At 37.9% G+C, this 18438-nt stretch overlaps 1 protein-coding gene and 1 pseudogene across 1 annotated transcript in view; both read right to left on the reverse strand.

Moving 5' to 3' along the window:
* LOC129395733 (RNA-binding motif protein, Y chromosome, family 1 member F/J) overlaps positions 1 to 18438 on the reverse strand; it is a 333547-nt gene that overhangs the window by 185595 nt on the left and 129514 nt on the right. The gene's annotated exons all lie outside the window — the stretch shown is intronic.
* Positions 17118 to 17748, reverse strand: LOC134729847 (ras-related protein Rab-9A-like; annotated as a pseudogene).

The raw sequence follows: 18438 nt of genomic DNA on the forward strand, positions 1-18438 counted from the left end.
ATGGGAATTACTTTCCTCACTCTCCTATTTGCAGTAGGACTATACACTGCAGCTAAAATAGCAAACAAAGAATCTCAATTACTGTAGCGTTTTGTTTAATTATAATCATCATACCAGATACAACAGTTACTAATAAAACAATAACACATGGGTCTTTCCAAATATGCACCTCTCCCTGTCATTGGGAAATAAATGTTGCTTCTGTCTCAAGGAACCAGGCCTAATACGAAATGCTGCTGAAAAGCACAGGGCTAATATTCTTGCCCTACCTTGATAACCTTTTCCAAAATATTTTAAACGACAGAATGATGGCCATTTTGCTTACAACTACCCCAAAATATCTACAGATGGTGTTACTTCTGCAATCAATCCAAGATTAAAAAAAAAAAAAAAAAAAAAAAAAAAACTCTTCTCCCCACCCCCTGATTAGCAGGAAGTAGCCAGAAAGAACAGGTCAGCCCCATTCTTCTGTAACTAAAGGGTTTGGAATGAGAGAGCAAGGGCACCATCATGTTAGACAAACACCGCCAAATGAAGATCCAGCTTCCTTTCTAACCTCATGCATTTTAAAGAAATCACTTGTCTTCTAAGAAGCAGGCAGAAAGAGCAGACAGGAAAACACAGATAAGCCAGCTGGGGCACAGAGGGAGGTGGGGGAAAGTCTCTTGAATAACTGCCAAACTTCACCCTCATACAGTGGGTGCCAGTAAAACAGTGGGCTTTTATAAGCACATTGCCTTCAGGTACACTAAGATAGGGAAGCTAAAAGCCATCTCGAGGGGTATGCCTGCAGCTGCAGGAAGATGTATGGAAACAGACACACAACCCTCCCTCCCAGATAAGCACAACAAAGAGACATAGAAGGAGCCCAAGCCTCTAATAAACTCTCCTGCTCTGAATCCTTAAAAATTATGAATGTGTAAGAGAGTGTGGCTCTGACTCAACTTGGCCAGAAGCCCCTATCAGGTTTGTTTTCTAAAATAAATCTCTCCTTGTTGATGCTCAAGCCACCCTTTGTGTTTCTCTCCTCTTTCTTTAATTCTTGCAATTATAGTCTTCACAGTATTCTCAAAAGTATAAATATTTTAGGGACATAAAGAAATGTGCACATCATGAGAACTCCTCGTAGATTCCAATATTTTCATTCATTAGACTATTTATTCATTAGTTATTTATTGAGCACCAGTTATTCAGGGAATGTATCTTAATAGTTCTAAGCATAAAATGGTGAACAAGGTAAGAATAACCTTTGATCTCTGTATTTTCTATACTATCAAAAAACTATGAACAAGTACATTAATGAACCAAATAATTACAGATTGTCCTAAGCACTGTGAGAAAAATAACTAAGGTGCTGAGTGAGAAATAATTTGCTTGAGAGAGTGGAAGTTCATTTCAAAAATCTTTCAACGAGAAGCTTAGGTAATTCCTCTTTGGGCGTGACTCTACAGCCTAGACCTAAAGGATGAGAAGAAACTGGGTGTGCAAAGATACAGAAAAACAGAATGAGAAAAAGACCCAAAAGGGAGGAGCTTGATTTAACATGTGTTTTAGGGAAGAATGAACCTGGGAGAGAGGGGTTGAGTTGACATTGGAAGATAGAGGAGGATGGGAAGACAGGCCCTTCAAGTTTGGGTAGGATGTTTGTGTTTTATTCTAAGTGAAAAGGAAACATTATTGAATAGTTTCACGAAATTTTTGACATAGCCCCATTTAGGTCTATATAAAAGTAAGTATTGTATGAGAAAAAGTATCTGTGGACTTGTAAACCAATATAATATTTGCCCTAATTAAACACTAGCTTATAGAAACCTGAGATTGTACTATGAAGATCCTAGCCTATCTGACACAAATTATAGATATTTAACATTAGCCAAAGTGCAGAGAAGGCACAAAAATAATAACCAAAGAGGAATTTTGGGTAGTCAGAGAAGAAATATAATGCAAATTTTTATGGACATGTGATGTCTGGGAAGAAGGAAACCATGGTGGAGAAAAAAGCAAAAAGTAGGCCAAGCGCAGTGGCTCATGCCTGTAATCCTGACACATCGCGAGGCCAAGGCAGTTGGAGCACCTTAGGTCAGGAGTTCGAGACCAGACTGCCCAACATGGAGAAACCCCATCTCTACTAAAAATACAAAATTATCCGGGTGTTGGGTGCATGCCTGTAATCCCAGATAACTCAAGAGACTGAGGCAGGAGAATTGCCTGAAACCAGGAAGCAGGGGTTGCAGTGAGCCAAGATTGCTCTATTGCACTCCAGTCTGGGCAATGAGAGTGAAACACACTAAAAGAAAGGAAAAAAAGAAAAATGGTAAAACATAAGGAGCATAAGTTTTTCCTGTTCTTCTGAAATCCCAGAATCAGAGGTGTGGAGTTAAAGGAAAGTTTTGCCCACTTGTGATTTGATCTCTGAAACAGAACTTCACCATGTGGTGTTTGTGGCAACATAGGTCACCCATGGCACAGAAAAAGTAAAATGTAGATATGGCATTGTTAGGCAGACAGAGGATGCTGAGAGAAGTCTCAGAGATGCCCTGATGTGGGGGGCCAAGGATAGGAATCTGGGAATCTGATGTGCTCACGTGTCTCCTGGAAGAGGGGACTCAGCACCGTGCTAGGAGGCATTCCCGGGTCTACCCTGACAAGAGATAAGGTAGTCATGGTGCTGAGGCCACCGCATAAACAGGCTAGTTGGTCATCTAATAGAAGGTTTATCTATTTATTTATTTTTCAAGTTTTTGAAAATAAAAGAAGAGCACAACTAATTCCTGAATTATCCAATACAACAAGTCACAAATTAATGCTGTCACTCAGAGAACAAGAATCTCAGAAATGAACCAGAAATCCTACAGCAAAGATCTGGGTGAAACCAGGGGCCCAAAGGTCCTGTCAGGAGTCCCCCATCTCTTTTCTACTTTTGCAAAGGCAAGTTTTCCAGTTGTGCCCCTCCACGCATTCTCATTTCCTACTTTGGGACTTATTAGTAGCACTCTGTAAGACAAAACTGTTCCCTGAAAAAAAAAATTAAACAGTAGCGTTAGATACTAATTATTAGCCACTTAAAACCTCCACCATAAATTTGTTAGCATCAGAGCTTGTGAGGAAGATTAGGTTTATGAGACACAAGCAAAAACTTTCAGGTACTGGTACATCACAGTTGTTCTGTGTGTAAATTTGCAGCACTACCACAACATTAGATGTAATGTCCTTCCATCTATTTCAGTTCACTTGCTCTTCATACATAATTGGTATGGCTTTAAAAATACATACTTAAGGTGTGTGCGCTGCTTTCAATAAAAAAACTAAAATGAAAAATATTCTGATCCAGAGTAAAAAATTGTATGTTTTGTGACTGATGCTATCTCCGCTGCCAACTGGCTCTGTAACCTCAGCCAAGTCATTTAATTTCTCTGGGCATTCATTTTCTCCAGAAAATGAGGAGACTGGTCTAAATCATTGCTGAGGTCTATTTTGAATTCTGAAGTCTTTCATTCATGGGAGTGCTAAAATAAGGACTGCTGAGATGATCATGGTTAGATTGGCGTTAATCATGAAACAATGTTAATAATTGTACAACCATTTAGTGAGTCCAGGCCACTTGCCCGGCACAAAGTAAGTCACTTAATATACGTCATTTCTAAGCATCTAAACAACCTCATGAGGAAATAGGAGTTCAGAGGGTTTGCAATTTGCTCTATAACTCATGTTTTCTCTGCTGTTTCCAAATTATATATGATAATACTTATTTTCCATCTTTTTACATTGTTTGATTTGAAGATAACAGCTTCCAGGCATTGTGAAAATCTTATGCATCATCCAAGCTCCCCATTCTCTCTGAAGCTATTTTTATAGCATTGACACAAAGCAATATATGTCCTAACTCATGAAGAGCTCACATAGATCATTTATTTAGCACGTATTTTCAGAGCTAACATATTTTTCTAATCTCCTGTAGCTATCGCCTGTGTCCTTCCAACAAAACTATAAATGCTCTGAAGGAATGTCAAGAAATGCTTGTGAGGGGTGTGGCATCAGCAGGGCTGGAACTCAAGTGAAGAGAGTACTGCGTCTGCCATCAAAACCTCAGGAGGTCTCACTGTCAGGACCTCACCAGTGCTGGGTCAACTCAGCTCATTCCTGGCACTGGACAGCCTATGGCAGCTGGTGGATGTCTAGTTCACTGAGATGGTCTGAATGAAGTTCAGCAACCTTAGTTCTCAGCTGTGATCCCCACTGCCTTTCCTGCCCACAGAGACCCTATGTAGTGACTGGAAAATCAACCTGGTGAAAACAAAACTGAGGTCCAGAAGGCAGAGTAGAGGAAAGCCAGTGGACATGCCTTCCTTGGTAGCATATTATTGTAGTATAATGGGTCACCAAAGATCTGAAACAAAATCTTATTCCGTCATACCCCAGAGCTAAAAGCCCTAGTAATATAATGTTGTAAATGGAAAGATTTTTGAAGAAACTCCTTTATATTGTCTCAGCCCTTGACTTATGTGGGTTAGTGCCATAGCAAAACATCACACACTTGGTGACACTTGGTAACATTATTAAAAAAAAAAAAAGAAAGAAAAAGAAAACAGAAATTTATTATATCATAGTTCTGGAGGCTGGAAGTCCAAGTCAAAATGTCATCAGCTCTGATTTTTTTCTGAGACGTCTGTCCTTGGTGGGCAGATGGCAGCCCACCCTTTGTTTATGTGGTGTTATCTCTGTGCTCATGCATTCCTGGCACACCATTGTGTGTCAAAATGTCCTTCTCTTATAAGGACACCAGTGAGATTGGAATAAGGCCATAACCAACTGCCTTAATTTAACAAAATTACCTCTTTAAAGACCTTATCTCCAAATACAGTAATATTCTGATGTAACGGCATTAGGACTTTAATATAAATGGGTGGGGAGCTTGGGAATTCAGCCCATAATACCATGGGTCTGGAAAATTGTAAGGTGTCACATAGGCAAATAGAGTCATAATGACCAGCACAATACCATGCATGTTAATACATAAGTATTGTTTATTTATGCTTCAAGATTCAATGCTGACAACATTTAGATAAGCAATACATTTTTGTTGATTCAATACAGTTGATTTAATGAATGAATAAATTTGTTTACTGTCATCAGTGGTCACCATCACACTAGGTGAATAGCAAAAATCAGGGGTTAGAGATGTGTCTGACATACAAGATATTAATTACTCACATCTTTATTATTTAAAAATTAGTATTTTATTTAAGCAATGGAACTTAAACAATGTTACAAACAATTGAACTTAAGCAACATTATAAGTTAAGCAGATAAATCTTATTTAGCAAGATCTCTCTTTAATAAGTGGTATCGAATATTTTCTCTCACTTTTTCTCCTTTATTAGCTTTAATCATACCTAATTCATGTATGTTCACATGGATTGTATATTTATTACTATTAATTCCTACACAGACAACAAGAGCCACTTTTGGACCATCCCTCCACTTTCAGATTATCATAAAATACAACACATTGTATTTAGTTCAGATGCTGAAAAGTTTCTGCATTATGAATACTTATTTTAACTATTTATTGCAACCATTATGTGAATAATGGATTTTTCAATGTTTATTTATTCATTGTGTTTTTAGCATTACTCATATTCTCATCAACCTAAATATGTGGGCCTTTCCCCTTTGCTCCTCTGCTCCAGGATCCCCGGATTCCCTTTGTTCACATAGTAATAGAAGGAAATTGAAGAAAAAGAGAAAACACATTTTGTAGACGTTCTTGTTTTACACATTACAACTTCTGTTTTGCTTTTGGTCTGGACTATGTCTAATCAGATACTATTTTTCCATTTTGCTCTAAAAATAAAATCACCCATCACTCATAAATTACAACTAACAAAAATTATTGACTTCTTTTAACACGAAATTCAAATTGAATAATGTACACTTAGCTGCAGGCCAGCAACATATGAGGTCAAATGGTGTAAGCAAAGGTCTTCAAATGTGTTTTTTTGGAAAATTATGTATTCTTATTTATTAAATTTATCTTTACATTACCTTTTTACTTGAAATATTTGAGTAACATTATCATATATGATTAAGTATATTATTATATCAAATGTAATTTTTTTTTTGAAATGGAGGCTCATTCTGTCATCCAGGCTGGAGTGCAATGGAGTGATCTTGGCTCACTGCAAGCTCTGCCTCCCAGGATCACGCCATTCTTCTGCCTCAGCCTCCTGAGCAGCTGGGACTACACTTGCCCACCACCACATCTGGCTATTTTTTTGTGTGTTTTTAGTAGAGATGGGATTTCACTGTGTTAGCCCGGCTGGCCTCTATCTCCTGACCTCGTGATCCACCTACCTCAGCCTCCCAAAGTGCTAGGATTACAGGCGTGAGCCACCACCCTCGGCCTTATATCAAGTGTACTTTCTTACTGAGTTTTTGTAATATTAACTCACGGTAGCATTTAGCATATAGGGCTTGTGTCAAGTTTAAAAGGCTGCAAAAGATGTAGTAGACTCGAATAGTAATGATCTAATCACTTATTTTACAGATAAATAAACTGAAGGTCATATAGAAAAGGCAAAGTTGTAAACAGGAATTATTTTGAAGGAACTTTCATTTTTAGGTTCAGAAATTATTTGAGAAATGTGTTCTGAACAGGACCTTTGAAAACAGGTAGGTGTAATGGAAGGTAAACATGCATAAACCAAAAATGTTAGTAACTAGTTCAATAATGGTGAGTACTGGGGGACCAGTAGCAGGGTTTAAAGCAAATATGAATTTCAGGTTTGTGTGTTAGAAGATGGGGAGTCACCTGAAAAATGGCATAAAATTCAATATGACAATTACATAGTTTGTGACAATACTTGTTGACAAAATGAACTAATGATGAAAGAATGGAGCTAAAAACACCTGTGAGGAAATGAAAACCAAAAACAATTTTTGATCCATTTCTAAACTTACTTGGTTTTAGAGGAAGACTACAGTAATGCAAATGAAGACAATAAAGTGAGTCCATAGAATGGGGTAAAGAAAAATGCAAGAGGATTGTGTCATATATTCATATAAAAGATTCAAATTCTAATAACAGATTATTAAGCCGAAAATTAATCAGGCTAAATTTTTTAACAATAATAAAATATTATATATAAAGTGGGAAAACCATTATCAAAGTTGACAAAGAGCTTTAAGATGTAAAACATCTGCAATCTGGCATTTTTTGTGGGTATAACATAAATATTACACTAAGGGAACTTCATATTCATATTTCCTTGATAATTATTGCACAGAGTGGTGTAAAATTAATAAAACATGGTGGCCTGAAGAAACAAAGAACAACAAAACTAATGTGTCTTTAAAGAGGCCATGTAAAACGACTTTCAACTTTTGTACTTTCTGTAGATAGGCAGTCTCCTAGAGGGTCCTACATTTTAGAACTGAGAGCTGGTCTGCATGACAGCATATATTTGCAGTGCTGAAGGCTGTGAGAGTGGAGCAAAATCTCTTTACCTTCACATATCCTTCATGGCAAAGTCATTTGCCAACATAGAGAAACTTCCTTGTTTTCTTCCCAGTGGTGTTTCCAGTAAGAAAGAAGCTTAGTGTTTCCCAGTATGCATGTGCGTGTTGTTTGGATGCTAAGCACTCCACCTCAGAGAACCTTGAGATAGTGGGGAAGCTCAAAATCCAGTCATTGGAAGTAGGAAAACAACTCTGATGTACTGCCCCTTTTATTTTTGTTTTCCTTAATGGATGATGCCCCTAAGGTGTTTTCAACTCCAGTAATTGGGAACAGCAAAACAAAGCTACAAAATCAGCAGGACTAAGGATATGCCTAATCTAAGAACTATCTTAATTGTGGTTAGGGAGATAATTTCTTTGGAATTATTGACTTAGGTAAACTGCCAAATCTCATGACTGCTTCCAGGTCATGAGATTTGGTTTACCTGAGTAATACATTTGTTACCTTGCTACTTTATTTATTTATTTATTTATTTATTTATTTATTTATTTATTTATTTTAGTAGAAGCTTTGATTTGTAGAAATTAGTGTCAAAATTCCAATAATTGTTTGACAATAACCCTGTAGTTGGTTGAATTTTCTAGAAAAAAAAAAAAAACTATGTTGAAACAATAACCCTGGTGACGTCACTGTAACCTTATTTGGATATATAAACTTTTCAAATATAATCAAGTTAAGATAAGGTCACACTAGATTAGGGTATGCCATAAATTCAACGTCTTGTAAGGAAAGAGAGATTTAGAGACACAGAGACACACACTGAGGGAAGACAGCCATGTGAAGACAGAGGTAGATGCTGAAGCGATATAACTGCAAACTGATGAATACCAAGGATTACCGGCAACAATCAGAAGCTGGGAAGGGCAAGGAAGAATTCTCCTCTAGAAATGTCAGAGGCCTGGCAACATATTGACTTCGGATTCTTAGTTTCCAGAATGCAGAAAAAAAAATTATGATTTTAAAGCCATTCAAAATGTGGTATTTTTTTTATGGTAGCTCTAGGAATCTAATACATTCCCAGAACTATAATTTTCCCCTATTATAAATTATCTACTCATTGTTATCTTTTCAACATTTTCTCATTGCTAGTAAAAATATATAATTTCCTACTTTTGTATAGAAGGTGTTGCTATGTCTTTTAAAACTTCTTGTAAGCTAAGGGATTTCTGAACAGAGTATGTAAATTTAAAGGGAAAAACAAATTTACTCTTCTTAATGAAATCCATGTTGATTGGGTACAGAAAAACATCCTCTTTCTCTCCTGAAATCTGGCCTGGGCCTCCTCCTGTAAGCATCTCAGATTAAATCATATGGCTTGTTACCCCACCATGAATTCTTAAGAGCGAAAATGATAATGGTGATGATAATGATGGTGATTACTAGAAACAGGATAATTCATATCTTAATTTTTGTTTGATTATAATTTACTAACATTCACTGGTATACATCCTGTATATTATACTTGTGCACACATAAACCCCTGTTAATAAACAGTATTATGTTTCCCTTTCCCTTGGTCCTACCTTGAGTTCCCTGGAAAACAAGCCTGAAATAAAAGAGCATGTGTGGAGTACTTTAGTGCGGTATATGAGATACAGAACAAGCAACTCATAGAAGGAAGGAGATTTACTATAATGTTTTATCAAGTAGGCCAGTTTGAAAGGGAATTTGGGCAATTTTAGAGTTAATACTTTAGATAAAGAAACTCCTCTGTATACACAACAACCTCAATTCATAACCTTCAACCTTTGTCCCTGAAATAACACAGGTTCTCCATAGAGGTTACTACTTCTCTTGCAGCCCACCCAAGCAGAGGCCACGTACTCTCCCCACACTCCATATATTGGAAGGCCTGAGTGAGGTCAAGATTCTTCTTCCTCCCTTTCTAATATCATATTCTAGTACACTTCCCAAGTTTATGACTCATTCCCTTTGTTCTCACAATCCTCCTTTCCATTCCAATTCCTGCCAATGATTACAGTGACTTTAACATTCACACAAAGGCTCACTGAATAGTACCAGTTGCTGAAATTCCTAGTTTCCAAAGACCTTCTCTTACATTTTAGTTCAGCCATTTTATTTCACTGTTGGCTCTTAACTATGTTGTTTTCTGATATAGGGTCTCACTCTGTTGCCCTGGCTGGTGTGCAGTGTCATGATTATAGCTCTCTGCAGTCCTGAACACCTGGGTTCAAGTGGTCCTCCAACCTCAGCCTCCCAAGTGGCTGGAAAAACAGATGCACGCTACCATGCCAAGGGAAATTTTTATTTATATACTTACTGTAGAGATGGGTCTTGCTATGTTGCCCAGGCTACTCTCAGACTCCTGGCCTCAAGCAATCTTCCTGCCTTGACCTCTCAAAGTGCTGGAATGATAGGAATAAGCCAGCATACATGGTTCCCTTAACCATTTATTTTACTAATATTTTATAGTACCTTGCCTATTCATCTCACCTGTGGAAGCCCAAATGTGGAACACCTCACTCATCCCCTGTCCAAGCTGTTTCTGGGACAGCTGGCTGTCATGTTTGAGCTGCATTATGAGCACACTCATGTGTCAGTACAGCAGAGACAGCCTTTAGCTAATAGCCCGTCAAGAACTGATGTCCTTAACCCAACAACCCATGAAGAACTAAATCCTGTGACCAGCCAGATGAACAAGCTTGGAAGCACATCTTTCCCCACATGTGTTTTAAAATGACTGAAATTCTAGCTAACACCTTGATTGCAATCTTGTGAGCAGCCTTGATCCAGACATACCCTGATAGCTATGTCCACTTTCCAGATGCAAAGAAACTGTGAAATAATTAATGGTGTTGTTTAAGCCACTAAGTTTCGCCATAATTTGTTACTCAGTGATAGATCACAAATAAACTAGCAATGCCCCCTTACCAAAGTCATCTCTCCTTCTGGCAGCTAAAGTCCATTCTAGAAACTAACGTTGTGTGATTGGGTAATTGGTAACTGAGAAGCAATATTGAAATCTCTTTAAAAAGTAGTCATAAAAAAATAGAAGTTGCGTAGCTGAAAGGAAGTCGCATATACCCCATTACACACTCTGTAAATGCATCTAAATTTCTGCTTTCCCCACAAAAGTATTGTTGGTGCCATGCCTACTTAAGGTTAGCTCTTAAGGATGTGGTGTTCTAGTCAAAGAGTACATTATGGGTAGAATTACTCTGATACATTCTTTTAGCTCTTTCTGCATTATCTGAGCAATTTGATGATACTTCTTTGTACTCCCATCTTTCCCTTGCTCATTTTAATGTAATAACGTTTTCATCATCTTACTCTCACCAGTAGGATGTATTGTATCTGAAACACTTCTTTGTCACATTTTTAATTTCTGCTATTGCTTACAAGTAATATGATAATGATACTAACAAAGGACAATTGAAGGGCCCAACCTTATGCAGGTAAGGGCTGTTCAGCAGCAGGTCACTATCATTATCGTTTGTTCCTCCTTACCCAAAGTCCATTGTTTCCATTTAGACAATTTACATATTTTGATTTCTCTCTTCTAGATAGATAGGCTCCACTTGCCTATCTCTTTCCTAGGGTTAGCTTGCACTGAATTTTGAGGGCTTCTCTGTGGAATTTCTCTTTTACATTGTATAGTTAAACCAATTTATATACCAGTCACTGGTCTTAGAGCCTAAGCATGGGATTGCATATATATGGCATGAGTTCAGTCAGTGACATCCATAAAACATTGGTATAGTGTAGGTATTAAGAGTACAGATGAATTACTTTGCCTCTCAGTGTCTCAGTTTACTGATAAATCAAATCCGGCTGATAATCATTTATACTTCCTACAGAGATTGGGATGATTAAAAGAGTTAAAACCTGAGGCCATTTAGAACATTAATTGGCACATAGAAAGGCATGCGCGTTTGCTACATATACCAAATATAAACCCTCCAAAAATAGGAATATTAAATTTTATAAACAATTTCCAGATTTCTACATAGATTATCTTACCTGATTATGATAAAAATCATTGGGTAAGGAAGGGCACAGGTTATTTTAGTCATTTTACAAATGATCAAACAGAGGTTAAAAAATAAATAAATACCGATATTAACTCTCCTAAGTATTAGGGCTAAATTATGAATATAGATTTTTTCTGGAAACTTTTCTGAAGCTACTTCTGCCTGTGTCAGAGGACCCTAGAGGTACCAACCTATGAGCTTATTGATGGGGACTCAATGGATTTTGATTTTTCTGCCCTTCCCACGACAAAGCCAGCAGTGTTTCCACTGCACAACATGGTGGGGTGCTGTGTGTTCACGTGTGAGTTCATGATGGTAATTCAATAAATTGTTAAAGTGAGTATGTGTGAAGGGAGAAAAAATTGCTATAAGATTTGGAGTCTCCTTTAGGCAATCATCATATTGTAGTTTGTCAAGCTTGGAATGATGTACTTCCATATCTTAGTGGGAGTTGTGTGGGGATGTTTTATTTCCAGTATCAAACAGCAACTTAGTAATTTGCGGCCAGTACTCAAGAAATCAACATGCTCAGGACAACACTTCTCAGGCTTTTTTGAAAGTGTAGTCTTATGTTTTTATTAAGAGAAGGAAAATATCTAATCTCACCATTTGATAAAATACTATAAAACCCATAAAATAAAGAATAATATACATCTCATATTTTATGGCACTTGAATGGTGTTTCTGATTTTTAACATAATCTAACACATTGTACATTTTGTACAATGCAGTAACACAATTTTGTACAATACATTTTGTATAGTGCATTGTACACAAATGCAATAACACAAAGTGTTCACACTAATGGAAGCGAGTAAGCCATGTATTATTCAGTCTGTCTAGGGAATTCAGTCTGTCTGTTTTCACTAATGCTGAGTGAAACATTGCCCAGAGAAATAGATATAACTGTTATAAAATATCAGAAAACTACAATTTTTAATATCCAAAGAACTTTTTAATGTCTGAATTTCATGTCTTCTATTCCATTTTTTTTTTTCTTTTTTTTAACGGAAACACATGGTCAAAAGAGAGCTATCAGGTCCTAGTGTTTTATCTATAGCAATGTTGAAAGCTCCACTTGCCTATCAGGTCTTACTGTTTTATCTGCAGCATTGGTGAAAGCCCCACCTGCTTACTTCAGGCTTGTGAGGGTTCTTTCCTTTGGGGGTGGTGGCTGGCGCCAGAAGAAGAAGAAATATCATGCCCTCTGAGAGTAGAGAGCAGCTGGTGTAGTTGTCCTGGTGTTTGTGGGATATAATAGGCATAAAGGCATATTGGGAACAGCTTGGAGAAATAACATAATGCTTCTTACATTTATCTTTATAATCTACTTTCCTAGCACACATTATCCTGCCATTCATAATATATTTAGAAAATGCAGATTAAAAAATGCTCTGTTACCACAGGGGCTGAGATCATGGAAAGCATGTCCTAGTTAGTTAAAGTAACTTTTTTTTAATCAAATGAAAAATAAATACACAGAGAAATTTGTTCAATTCCTTTTTCTTTGAACAATGAAAGACCTTTTTGTAAGAATTAGCCAGGGTAGGTACGTCTGGAAAGCAGTCAACACAAAGTTTCTATTTGAGAGAAAACTAACATTATTGCCAAAAAAATAAAAAATCCACCTGTAGTATGATCAAAATTTGTCAAGCCAGGTGTGTTACAGAAAGAAATTTGCTAATAGAAATTTGCATTAGATGGTATTTCCACTATTTCAAACTATTTATTTTTGATGGCATCTTCCTTCATTTGGGCAGAAGTTTTATAGCATGTATTTAGTGAAGAGCTACAGAACCTTAATAAAATGCAGTAAGTAAAGCATCAGCATGGCAAAACTAGGGTCATTATTCTGATTTTAAAAATACTTTCTTACAAAAATCAGGTCTTGGGCAGTTTTTGCAAGTCACAGAAATTATTCCTTAGTGTTTGGTTGTCTGCTGTTTTGTACTCTCCTGTTTCCCATTATTTCTTATTATTTTTCCTGAAACGTTTTGGTGTCTATTGTCCACCGTCTCAATGATCATTAGCATTGTGACTCTCATAGGGTATTCACACCTGCTTTATTCATTTATTAAGTGGTTAATTCAGGAGGCACCACCATGGCCCACAGATGTGGGAAGATACTGGAAATATAAAGATGTCCATTTGACACAACAGAGTGAACTTTTCCTCCAAAAACATATGAATGCTGCATAAATGAAAACAATTAAATATTAATAGTGGAACTCAAAAAAATCACGTGTGGGATATGAAGTAGGATCGCAAAGCTCTAGTAAGCTAGAGCTGAAGCCAAGGTGGGCTTACTGTTTTCCAACACAGATTTACACTTTGCAGGGTGAGATCATGGGTTCTGGTTCCCAACTAAGGGTGCAAGAGGAGGTTCTCATATCTTGAAGGGCACAGAACCTCCATAAAACTCAGGAACTATGAGACATGATCTGATTTACCTCTTGGAGTATGGCATTGGCAGCAATCCTTCTGCATATCTCTTGGGGGTGGTAGGGGAGAGATTGGCCTGTAAGCAATTGAAACGCAAGCCTACCCACATGCAATTCAATTAGAATTTTTACTTTATGGATGGGCATCTACTGCAGTGAGTAAATTTTGCTGCCTCTCAGAGGTACAACGGAAATGCATGTGTGCACTAGCATCCAAAATGCAGGGTGCTCCCAGAAAAGACAGTGCCTACTAGAAATAATCGTAGCATCAGAAATCACTGAAAGTTACCATAATGAAGTAAACATCCATGAAAGAGTCAATAGATGCACTAAAGATAAGGCAATTTGAATTATTTAATAATATTTGATAATGTGTATATATATATACACACACATATACAGATATGTATATGTGTATACACACACACACACACACACACACACACGTGTATATATATACACATATAACATGGATTCTCATTCTGTTGCCCAGGCTGGAGTGCAGTGGTGTGATCTCGACTCTCTTTAATCTCCACTGTGGGGACCAAGCAATTCTTTGCCTCAGCCTCCCAAGCAGCTGGGGTTACAGGCACTGACCAAAACACCCAGCTAATTTTTGGATTTTTAGAAGAGACATGGTTTCACCATATTGGCCAGGCTGTTTTGTAACTCCTATCCTGATGATCCACTCACCTCAGCCTCCAAAAGTGCTGTGATTACTGGCAAGACCAACCGTGCACAGCCTCCAGCCTGATATTTAAAGTGCTGCCCACCACAACTGTTTTTGTCCTGCTCTCTCTATTGGTAGTATGAAAATTAATTTGATATCTTAACCGGTTATACAAGCCTCGGATTGACTCAAACTAAATGCCAGAGCTTTGGGAGCAGAAAATGGTACATACTCATCTAGAAATCTGGGAGTAATTTCAGCAAACATGTATTTTTTAATATGATTGGTTCTGGCCTCTGTGACCATATAATTCGGAGGAATGTGATGCAAACCAGCCAAGAGCAGCAGGGTGACTGACTGCAGGAAACCGTGGCTCAGTTGCACAACAGTGGTACCTGAATATAACCTTTCCTACAGGCTGGTGAAAGTGAGGCAGAAACTAGTAATACACTTCCTGTGTGTGTATTACTAAAGTTAAATGCCAATTTTGTGTGTGTGTGACTGCTATTTGAAGAAGCTGGAAGGGAAGTGGAGCATTGAGTGGGACTTCCAAGGTGGGCTGCAGAGGAAAGCACTGCAGGTGTGAAGGCGTGAAGAAGGGCACTGGGGCACACTGATAGAACTGACAGCTGATAGACAGGAGAAGATTATGAAGAAAGCTAAGCTGGCAAAGCTTGGATCTGGTAGGGGATATCTTTTGAAGGTTCTTTAACACAAGAGGAATAGGGTGAGATCAGTCTTGTAATCAGGCTCACCTGAGCACACGTATGTTAGCACTACGTTGGTTATCTGCTTCTGTGCTCCAAAAGTGATCCAGATAAAATGCATACATCGAGTTTTGTCCTCTTGCTGTAGCTGGAAACTTAGAATACTTCCTTCGGCATGAACATAGGAAAAAAAAACCTGAACCCTCTCAAAGGAAAAGTTTCCATTGATAGCTTGAACCTAGCTGGATGTATGAGAGACCATATGGAGCAACTCCTGTACCACTGGGTCCCACACTTTCTTCAAGCTGTGGAGCATGATCTATGGTTCTTTTGCCTAGTGAGTCTCTGCAGCAGATTTCCACCACTCCAGCTGCACACTCACCACCTGCTTTGTTCTCCAACCGTCTTCTATTGTATTTTCCATAAAATATTTACAGATGGCAAAATCGACACTTATGTTAGGACATTAGACTTTCAAAAGCTTAGCTTACCAGAATGTTTTTACATTGATTCCCATTGGGTGGGGCCAAGGAGAGAAATGTTTTGATGTAATTTTTCAAAAACCCTTTCCCTATATGACAGCCAGCTCCCCTCACCCAGCATGTACTTTGATATCCCCATCATTTCCCAGTTGAGGGTCTCATTCACACTCAGTGTAGGCTTTGGTTATCCTCTGTAGAATCAGATAATCACCAACCACACAGCATATGAACTTCATCCATGAAAGATCACAATTTGCTTCATCAAGTCTGATCATTGGAACAGGTATTTGGGAATCAAAAAAATTCCTTGAGATAAGTAAACAATGTTCAGTGATAGAGAAGAAACTAAATAAATACATAGCTAAATCAATTGAGAGCTATAATGTTACTTGTGTCTTGTGTTAAAAAGGAATGGTTTAACTTCAACTAGGAGGCTTCCCCAAGTTTGAAGAAAGTAACACAAATATTACCTAGTGCATTAGTGGAATTGTAATTTTGTATCCTCCACACAGCACATTGTAACTGTGATATCAGATGCACATTTGTCTGTTCTCCAGGTTCAGTAGTTGGCCTTTTTCTTAAAACTGAACTCTGTTTATGGAAATGATTTCCATTCCTGGGTAGCCCAAATTCAGCTGGATGTATGACAAACTGTATGAAGCAACTCTTGTACCACTGGGGACCTACCCTTCTCCTGGGACCGTGGAACATGATCTATGGGGGTAGAGGTGCCCTCATGGCACACAAATGATGAGTAATTACTACTAAGAGTAATTCTAATGAAACATAGGATAACAATACGGAAGGTTAAGTCATTTTGAAGAGAATGAAGAAGTAAACTAAGTAACAATGCGTTGCAAATACATTAGATTTTAGTCTTCTATATCTAACATTTTTGCTTTAGGAAATTATTTCCTTGAACCAAGAATGCAATGCTAGTTGCATAAAAACTTGTAGATATAAAAAGTAGTAATCCATTTCCCCAGGAAAAAAAAATTCATGTATAAATTGTAGCGTAGACAAGTTTCTTATTTTAATTATAATTCTTCTTGGTTATCTCATTTCTTAGCTCTGTAACCTACATATGTAAATCAAAGAAACGTTTTTAGACAAATATTACAATTTAGAAATGCAAAGTGCCATTATGGAGAAAACATGTTCTTCCATGAGCGGATGTGTCCCTTCCCCCACCAACTAATAAAGCAGGACAATACACTCATTTGAAATTTATTAGTAGATGATACCGTGGTGCAAACCCGAATTCTTTTTTATCCGCATGTCGATTTTGTGTATACCTGTGAGTTGATTAGAATGCAGCAGCAACCTCTAACAATCCACAGCAAGATGAGCTAGTCCTGGGCTTTCGATGAAGATTCACTGTGTCTGTGTGCATCAACTGAGCCGACATATCCTCGTTCACAGAAACCCTTCAAACCGCATCCTCAAAGGCTGCTGCCACACTTGTGGCATCTTTTGCACTTGTTTCAAAATAAAAATAGTGGTCGTCGTCCCTGCACAAGCTTGGGCTTCTTCTGAAGACATCTGCTGTTATCTCATGTCAGTCTTGTTACCCAGAATCACAAAAGGGAAGCTCTCGTGTTCTTCCACATTTGCATAATATATGAATTCTTTTTTCCAGTTACTAAAGTTCTGGAAGCTTTGAGAATCATCGGTACTAAAAGTAAGCAGGCCGCAGACAGAATATCTGTAAAATGATGTCCTCAGGCTTCAGAATCACTCCTGACCTGCCACGCCCCAAATCTGAGTGGCACCAAAATGTTTATCCACATCCAAATCTTATTTAAAAATTCCACACCTATTGTCTTAAAGAGCTGGATATCAAAATTATTAGTTACATATCTGTTTATAAGTGAACTCCTCCCAACTCCACCATCTCCAAGGATAATTACTTTAATAAGTGATGAATTTCCTGCCATCGTTAATCTCAAGAGCTTCAAGAAACTCTGTAAAATGTAAATGCACCATTGTATTTCTTTTTACCTACCTATTCTTCTACATGATTCTATGGATATCAGCATTTAGCTGAAGTAAAATGTATAGCCCCGGGGAATACCAAATAATAAGACTTTTGTTTACAAGACTGAGCATTTAGCCATGTGCAGGCTACCATACTAGCAATATTATCTAAAACAGCTGGAAAGGGCCCATTCTTCTTCTTTCTCGGGTCACAGTTGACTGTGAAGCTAACACTAAAGCCTAAGTCTGACCCCAAAGCTCTTGCTCTGAACTGTTACTCTATGATAAGTCCCTCTCCGCTGATGGTAAGCCCCACCACAGTTGGTTAAAGATGGGTAAGAGATCAAAGTCTGCATGTTTCTGATACAGCAATATTTATACTTTGAAGAGCATGTTCATGACCAATGTGAGGGGCGTTAGAGTTTAGAGAGCTGGAAACTTTATCACTATATCCAGGCCAAAAATAAAAGCCTGGTTCGGAAGAAGCACACCACCACGTTAGATAAATGCTGTCACAGGCTGGGTAAAGTGGCTCATGTTTGTAATCCCAACAGTTTGGGAGGCAGAAGGGGGCAGATCACTTGAGGTCGGGAGTCCAAGACCAACCTGACCAGTATGGTGAGAAACCCCATCTCTACTAAAAATACACA

The sequence above is a fragment of the Pan paniscus genome, chromosome Y (genome assembly GCF_029289425.2).
Source record: "Pan paniscus chromosome Y, NHGRI_mPanPan1-v2.0_pri, whole genome shotgun sequence".
Classification (NCBI taxonomy): domain Eukaryota; kingdom Metazoa; phylum Chordata; class Mammalia; order Primates; family Hominidae; genus Pan; species Pan paniscus.